The sequence below is a fragment of the Triticum urartu genome, chromosome 6 (genome assembly GCF_003073215.2).
Source record: "Triticum urartu cultivar G1812 chromosome 6, Tu2.1, whole genome shotgun sequence".
Classification (NCBI taxonomy): domain Eukaryota; kingdom Viridiplantae; phylum Streptophyta; class Magnoliopsida; order Poales; family Poaceae; genus Triticum; species Triticum urartu.
The window spans coordinates 255556194-255565040 of record NC_053027.1 but is presented as its reverse complement, the minus strand read 5'-3'; positions in this window follow the sequence as shown (position 1 = coordinate 255565040).

Below are 8847 nucleotides of genomic sequence, written 5' to 3'. Positions count from 1 at the left end.
CAACTCTTTATCCCTTTCTTATTCAGTACATGGGATGTGTAAAGATTACCCCTCTTGCGACATGCCTACTATGCGGCTATGCCTCTAAGTCGTGCTCCGACACGTGGGAGATATAGCCGCATCGTGGGTGTTACAAGTTGGTATCAGAGCCTTCCCCGACTTAGGGGCCCCCTGCTTGATCAAATCATTCGCGTTGTTGAGTCTAGAAAAATGTTTTGAGTCTTATAGGATTATATATATATCGGAGAGTAGGATTCTTTTTACTCCTTAGTCCCTTCATCGCTCTGGTGAGGCCTCCTGACGTAGAGTTTTGACTCTTCTCTTGTCAAATTTCACAAAAAAATTGAGGATCACGTGGGTATCTTGGAATCATTTCGATGGTTTTGTGACGAGAACATTGTTCTTGGTGCCTCCTGACATTTAGGGGTTGTGGCAGTGTCTCGGGGAGTTGAGCTCCGAGGTGTTGTCGCCACAATTTTATCATTGCAGTTCTGGAATACCTGAGTTTCGCCGACATCGAAAATCTCCTTTATGCAGTTGTTGGTGAGATAACCTCGACGCCGCCCAGTACTGGGGCGGGAGTTCGGGAGTATTGCCATAACTCGTATAACAGATGCTTTTCGAAGGTTGAGGTAAATGATTTTCGAAGGTTTCTTGGTTATGTGTTGAAGGATGGATACAGCTAGATGTAGGATTTGCTAGTTTTGGGTGAGATATTATGCTTCCCCTGTATCCCCAACACCTGATTGCATAACCAGAAAGTTTCAGGAGTTTCATAGGTGGGAATTCATGTAGCTCTAGTATTTCTTCCGCAGATATTTGGTTTGTGATTGGGTAATCCTTACCAATTATTTGTTCATATCCGTACCTTGTTGTTTTATTCATCTACCTTTATCTAAGTGGCTTCTCAATTTATGGAAGTGTGATCATTTACTTTGGAATTCATTCGTTCATCCTTGTTCGAATGTTAAGGCTATATGTTGCAATTTCGATCCATTGATTCAGCTTGAACATATGACTTTCAAGATGCTAACGGATGTCAACCTCTTCAGGATGGCTCCTCTAACGCGTCAGAATCCGGAACCTCCGCCACCACCTCCACCTCCGGAGGCATGGCAAGCTATCATGGCCGCTACCAACGCCAACACGCAGATGCTTATGCAACTCTTGCAAGAGCGCAACCAAGGAAATCAAGGCCATGGCAACAATCAAGCTCAGTTTGCTACCCTCAACCAGTTCCCCGCAAACCAGCCGAAGTCTTTCAGTAACTGTGTCGAGGCCACAGACGCTGACGATTGGCTCATGGATATCTGCAAACATTTTGAGTGTAGCAACGTCAGGCCTGACGACTTTGTCAAGTTTGCTTCGTTCCAACTCAAAGACCAAGCTGCTGAGTGGTATCAACAATACAAAGATTCCAGAGGAGGTCGTGTGATTACCTGGGATGATTTCCGCCGAGACTTCAAAGCTCACCACATTCCACAAAGTGTTGTTGAGAGTAAGCGTGAGGAGTTCCGCAATCTGAAGCAAGGCAGCTTGTCTGTTTACAATACAAAGATTCCAGAGGAGGTCAGGCCTGACGACTTTGTCAAGTTTGCTTCGCTCCAACTCAAAGACCAAGCTGCTGAGTGGTATCAACAATACAAAGATTCCAGAGGAGGTCGTGTGATTACCTGGGATGATTTCCGCCGAGACTTCAAAGCTCACCACATTCCACAAAGTGTTGTTGAGAGTAAGCGTGAGGAGTTCCGCAATCTGAAGCAAGGCAGCTTGTCTGTTTACAATACAAAGATTCCAGAGGAGGTCAGGCCTGACGACTTTGTCAAGTTTGCTTCGCTCCAACTCAAAGACCAAGCTGCTGAGTGGTATCAACAATACAAAGATTCCAGAGGAGGTCGTGTGATTACCTGGGATGATTTCCGCCGAGACTTCAAAGCTCACCACATTCCACAAAGTGTTGTTGAGAGTAAGCGTGAGGAGTTCCGCAATCTGAAGCAAGGCAGCTTGTCTGTTTACAATACAAAGATTCCAGAGGAGGTCAGGCCTGACGACTTTGTCAAGTTTGCTTCGCTCCAACTCAAAGACCAAGCTGCTGAGTGGTATCAACAATACAAAGATTCCAGAGGAGGTCGTGTGATTACCTGGGATGATTTCCGCCGAGACTTCAAAGCTCACCACATTCCACAAAGTGTTGTTGAGAGTAAGCGTGAGGAGTTCCGCAATCTGAAGCAAGGCAGCTTGTCTGTTTACAATACAACATCCTGTTCCAGAGGCTCGCTCGCTTCGCCAAACAAGACGTCCCTTATTAGAAGAGCATGATTTATCAATTCAGAGGTGGCATCATAGAAGATCTGCAAGTAGCTCTTGAGCTTTTTGAGCTAACCAAGTATGATGAATTCTACAACATGGCACTAAAGCAAGAAGCTGCTCAGATCAAGTGTGATGCTTCGAAGAAGAGAGTCGGGGATGGAACTCCTTCTTCTTCTTCAACTCAAGTGGCAGCTAAGCAGCAAAAGTTCTGGTTGCCTCCTCCTCCTCCTCCATTCCGTCAGCCTTACCAGCAGAAGAGCAAAGGTGGCAATGGATCTTCCCACCCACCCAACCCAGGCTATCAGAACAAAGCTTCGTCTCATGCTCCAAGGTCAAGTGCTCCGTATCACCGGCCGCTCTCAGTGGTTACATGCAACAAGTGTCAGCACAAAGGGCACTATGCGAACAAATGTTCAACTAGAGGCGCCTTCCGCCTCCTCCTCCTGTGAGATCTGCTAGCAATGCAGTGGTCAAGCATAATCCCATGTTTTCAAAGGTCAACATGATGAACGCAGCTCAGGCAGAGGACTCTTCAGAAGTGATCATGGGTAATCTTCCCGTTAATGATATTCCTGCAAAAGTTCTTTTTGACACTGGTGCATCACTTAGTTTCATCTCAAGACCATTTGCATCTAAGCATGAGTGGGTTTTCCAAGATTTGCCTAGTCCGTTAGCTGTTGTCTCACCGGGTAAATGCTTGCGCGCAAGCTACATGGTTCCGGATGTGTCTATCAAGATGGGCGACTATAAGTTTCTGTCCTCTCCAATTGTTCTGGGTGACTCGGATATTGATCTCATTCTCGGCATGGACTGGCTTTCTAAGCACAAGGCTCAGCTTGATTGTGCTGCCAGGAAGATTCAGTTGACACACTCGTCTGAGGATGTGATCATCTATGCCACTCGTGACGATACCATTCGAATGTTTTCTCTCAATGAGAAGGGCGAGTTGAATGCCATCTCTCAGATTCCAGTCGTTTGTGAATATCAAGACGTCTTTCCAGAAGAGCTTCTAGGAATGCCTCCTCACCGGCCAGTTGAATTTTTCATCGATCTTGAGCCTGGCACGAAACCTTTTTGCAAACGTACTTACAAGCTTGGACCAGAAGAGTTGAAGGAGCTGAAGAAGCAACTCGATATACAAGAGCGTATGGGTCTGATCCGACCGAGTTCTTCTCCATGGGGTTGTGGTGTTCTTTTTGTCAATAAGAAGGATGGCATGGACCGACTTTGTGTCGACTACCGCCCATTGAACAAGAAGACCATAAAGAACAAGTACCCACTTCCCAACATGAACGGGCTTTTCGAACAACTCAAAGGTGCTCAAGTATTCTCCGAGCTTGACCTCTTCATGGGCTATCATCAGATTCGCATTCGTGAACAGGATATCCCCAAGACAGTATTCAGAACAAGCTATGGTTCCTATGAATACACTGTCATGTCTTTCGGCCTTGTCAATGCTCCTCCAACGTTCTCTCGCAGGATGAACTTCAACTTCAACCCTTACACAAATGACTTCGTCTTGGTGTATCTCGATGATATTTTGGTCTTTTCCAAGAACAAAGAGGATCATGCCAAGCATTTGAGATTGGTACTTGACAAACTCAGAGAACATCAATTCTATGCGAAATTTTCAAAGTGCGAGTTTTGGCTCGATGAGGTTCTCTACCTTGGGCATATCATCTCCGCCAAGGGCATAGCTGTTAATCCCGAGAAGGTGTCTGCAATTGTGAATTGGGAACTGCCTCAGAATGTGAAGCAGCTCTGCAACTTTCTTGGGCTTGCAAGCTATTGTTGAAGATTCGTTGAGAATTTCTCTAAGATCGCGAAGCCTCTTTCCAACCTCCTCCAGAAGCATGTGAAGTATGTCTGGACGCCTGAATGTGACATCGCTTTCAACACCCTCAAAGAGAAGTTAGCCACAGCTCCAGTTTTGACTCCTCCTGATGAATCCAAACCATTCGAGGTTTTCTGTGATGCTTCCCTTCAAGGTCTCGATGCTGTGTTGATGCAAGAGAAGAAAGTTCTGGACTATACCTCTCTCCAGTTGAAGCCCAACAAAAAGAACTACCCCAGTCATGACCTTGAGTTGGCGGCAGTTGTCCATGCTCTTTTAACATGGAGACATCTCTTGTTGGGAAGGAAAGTGGACATCTTCACGCATCATAAGAGTCTCAAGTACATCTTCACTCAACCCAACCTCAACCTCAGGAAGACTCGTTGGGTCGAGATGATTCAAGAGTACAACCCGAGTATCGAATATACTCCAGGCAAGGCCAATGTCATTGCTGACGCTTTGAGCAGGAAGGCTTACTGCAACAGTTTGATTCTCAAGCCCTTCTAACCGGACCTTTGTGAAGCTTTCCGCAAACTTAATCTCCAAGTTGTTCCTCAAGGATTTCTTGCCAACCTCCAAGTCTCTCCCACTTTGGAAGATCAAATTCGTGAGGCACAACTTCTTGATTCCATGGTGAAGAAGGTGAAGATTGGGATTGCCAAGAGCCAACCCAAGTACAAGTGCTATCGCCTTGATGACAAAGATACTTTATTCTTCGAGGATCGAATTGTTGTTCCTAAAGGTGACCTTTGTAAAGTCATTATGAACGAGGCTCACAATTCACTCCTATCTATTCATCCTAGAAGTACAAAGATGTACCATGACCTCAAGCAGTCGTATTGGTGGACTCAAATGAAGCGCGAGATTGCTCAGTTCGTGAATGAATGTGATGTCTGCAGAAGAGTGAAGGCAGAACACCAACGGCCAGCTGGTCTCCTCCAACCTCTTGCTATTCCAGAATGGAAGTTTGACCACATTGAGATGGACTTCGTAACTGGATTTCCCAAGACCAAGCGTGGCAATGATGCTATCTTTGTTGTCATCGACAAGCTTACAAAAGTGGCTCATTTTCGTCCTATCAAAGAATCTATCACAGCAGCTCAGTTGGCAGAGCTATATACCTCCAGGATTGTCTCCTTGCATGGCATTCCGTAGTTGATATCTTCAGATCGTGGAAGCATCTTTACTTCTAAGTTCTGGGATTCCTTCCAGAAGGCCATGGCCACCAACATTCGCTTCAGCACAGCCTTCCATCCTCAAACTAGTGGAAAAGTCGAGCGAGTAAATCAAATTCTTGAAGATATGCTCAGGGCTTGTGTCATTTCCTTCGGTGTGAAGTGGGAAGATTGTCTTCCATATGCCGAGTTCTCCTACAACAACAGCTTCCAAGCGAGTTCGGGCAAGGCCCCATTCGAGATTCTCTATGGTAGAAAGTGTCGTACTCCTCTTAACTGGTCAGAGACTGGTGAACGCCAACTTCTTGGCAATGACTTGATCACAGAGGCTGAAGAAATGTGCAAAGTCATTCGTGAAAATCTCAAAGCCGCACAATCGCGCCAGAAGAGTTACTATGATAGCAAGCATCGTGACTTGGCTTTCGAGATCAAAGACCATGTCTACCTCCGCGTCTCTCCAATGAAAGGTACTCTTCACTTCGGTATCAAAGGGAAGCTTGTCCCTAGATACGTGGGTCCTTTCAAGATCATTGGCAAAATAGGCGACCTCGCCTATCAACTTGAGCTTTCATCCAACTTTGCAAACGTGCACGACGTGTTTCACGTGTCTCAGCTTCGCAAGTGTTTCAAGACTCCTGACCGCACCATCAACTTCGAAGAAATTGATCTCCAAGAATACCTATCTTATCATGAGCATCCCATTGCTATTCTTGAAGAAACTTAGTGCAAGACTCGCAACAAGTCTATCAGATTCCTGAAAGTGAAGTGGTCACATCATTCCGACCGAGAATCCACCTGGGAACGCGAGGACCACCACTGTTCCGAATATCCGGAGTTCTTTCAGTCCTAGATCTCAGGACGAGATCCTTTCATAGTGGTGGATCCGGAGTTCTTTCCCCGTTGTCCGTTTTGCGATCCGGCGCTCCTACGTCCTCCGGCGCCCCCTTTTGCCTCTTTTTGTGAGTGGGTGTTAAACTTTCTCGGAGTGGACCGAGATTCGCCAAGCAGCCTTGGTACACCACCGGTAGACCGCCTGTCAAGTTTCGTGCCATTTGGAGTCCGTTTGATACTCCAACGGTTAACCGAGGAACCGTAAAGTCCTCGTGTGTGTTGCAGCCCAACACCCCTTCAAAGTGGCCCAAAACCCATCCAAACTCCCTCCATCCTCTCGGCCGTTCTATTGCGATCGCGTGGCCAAAAACCGCACTCCATTTGGACTCTCCTAGCTCCCAGAATCTATAAATAGACCTCCCCCTCCGAAATTCACGGTCAAAACCTACCCTAACCTCCTCCCGCCGCCACCGGACACGTCCGGCTGCCGTCGGACGTGTCCGTGACCGCCGCCCGTCCAACCCCGTGCCGCCACGTGTCAATGCCGCCGCCCCCGCGCTGTCGGCCCGCCGCCGCCCGTAGCAGGCCCGCGGGGCCCGTGCCATCGCCGCCCCGACCGCAAAAGCCCGCGCCCGAACGCCGCCGCTCCCCGCCTTCCGCGCCGTCCTCGCCGGCGCTCCTCTTCCGCCACCGCCGCCCGCAGCTTGCCGGCCGCGTCGCCCGCCGTCGCCGGTCCCGGTCGCCGCTCGTGCCGCCCAAGGCCGCCTGCTCCTCCGCCCCTCGTCGTCATGCCACCTCCGTCGGTGCCGGATCCGTTGAGGTTCGGCCGGATCTCCGGCCACCGCCTTCTCGCCGAGCTCCGGCGAAGACCCCGGCCAACCTCGGTTTCCACGCGCTCAGATCCAGATCCAGAGAACCCTAGGGTTGACCCCTGTTTTTTCCTCCAAGTCTTTTATTTTTACATTTTATAGCCATGGTCATCATGCCATAACTTCCTGTGTGATGCTCCGTTTTGGGTGTGCCATATATGAAAATGTTCATCAGGATGTCCTCTTCATTTTGTTCCATTGCACCATGCTTATTTTAGTACATATTGATGCCCTAATGAATGATGCGAGAGTGATGTAAAATGTTAGTTTCTGTTACTTAGCAGATCTTGAGCATTTGTCATTTTTGCCATGATTATTGTGTGCTGCATATGGTCATGAGCTCTACATGTGTTTTGGGCTATGACATACCATCTCTAGAGGGGTGTATGCCATGTATTTTTGTGATCAATGTGGTGACTAGCACAAGCAAGCAAAGTAGCTCTCGTGGTATTGCTGATTTCAGGGGCTTAGAATTTCACTAAGTCATTTCCCTACTGTTATTTTAATGCCATGTATTCATGTTGATACAGAGTGATCCATACTTCTTTTGAGTATGTTCAGTAAGGATGATTTTGACATATGGTTATGATCTATCCATCCATGTCCTTGTTTGAATTTATGGAGTACCCTAGCATGACTCAATCTTGCTCTACGTTTGCTATAAAATGTTCCTAGCAGATTGTTTACGTGTTAATCAATTTTGCCAAGGTTGTTGTAGTTGATCCATGCATGCTATGAGATTGTTCTTGCCATGTTTAGCGTCTTGAACATGCCTTCTTGCTGTTAGTATGCTTAGTTTGTCATGCAATGCCTTGTGTTGAGTGAATCGAGCTCGCAAAGAGGCCTTCGTAACTCTGTTTTTGCCATGTCCAGTTTTCTACTAAGTCTGAATCTGTTAACGAAACTTGCTATGTTTTCATGGGTGCCATAATATATTATGATCCTTTTTGGCTTATGGTCAGTAAGGGACTTTTGTTATATCCTTTGAGTCGATTCATGGCATGCCTTGTATTGCTATGTTATGATCCTGTAGCATGTTGTTATCTTGCTCTAAACAGTGCTTCTTGATGTTAATCCCTGGCATGTTGTTATTTTCTGTAAGTCTGTGAAGCTGTTATCTTTTGCACTTTTGCCATGCTTGTTTGAACCTGCTCTTGTGTGATTTAGCCGTAGCTCAGTGTTCATCTTTTGTCAAGCAGCTTGATTAGATCACTGCCATGTGCTTTGTTGCTATGTTAGAGTGCAGTAGCTTAGTTTCTTGTTGCATTCTAGATGGCATCGTGCTGTTAATCGCAGAATTGTGCCATTCTTGTTTTGCTTGTCATTTGCAAACCGTGCATCCGTTTACGGCGATCTTTATATCGATTTCGACCGAAATCAACTCATCTTTCTAGCGGCACTCTTGGTTTGCCAAGTTGAGGCCTGGTTCAGTCTTTTCCTTCCGGAGCACGCTTATGCATTGCATATCACATCCCGCATATCATGCCATGTTTTGCATCATGTTGTTTGCGCATTGCACCATGGTTGATTGTGGTTTCCTTTGCTTGTGTTCTTGCTTTGGGTAGAGCCGGGAGCCAAGTACGTGATCGAGGAACCCGCTGAGTACGCTTACGAGGATCAAGCTTACGTCAACTTGGAGAACTTTACAGGCAAGATGACCATACCCTCGAAATCACTTCTATCTTTGCTTGCTAGTTGCTCGCTCTTTTGCTACGCCGCGATACCAACCACATGATTTATCATGCCTCCCATATTGCCATGTCAAGCCTTTAACCCACCTTTCCCAGCAAACCATTGTTTGGCTATGTTACCACTTTGCTCAGCCCCT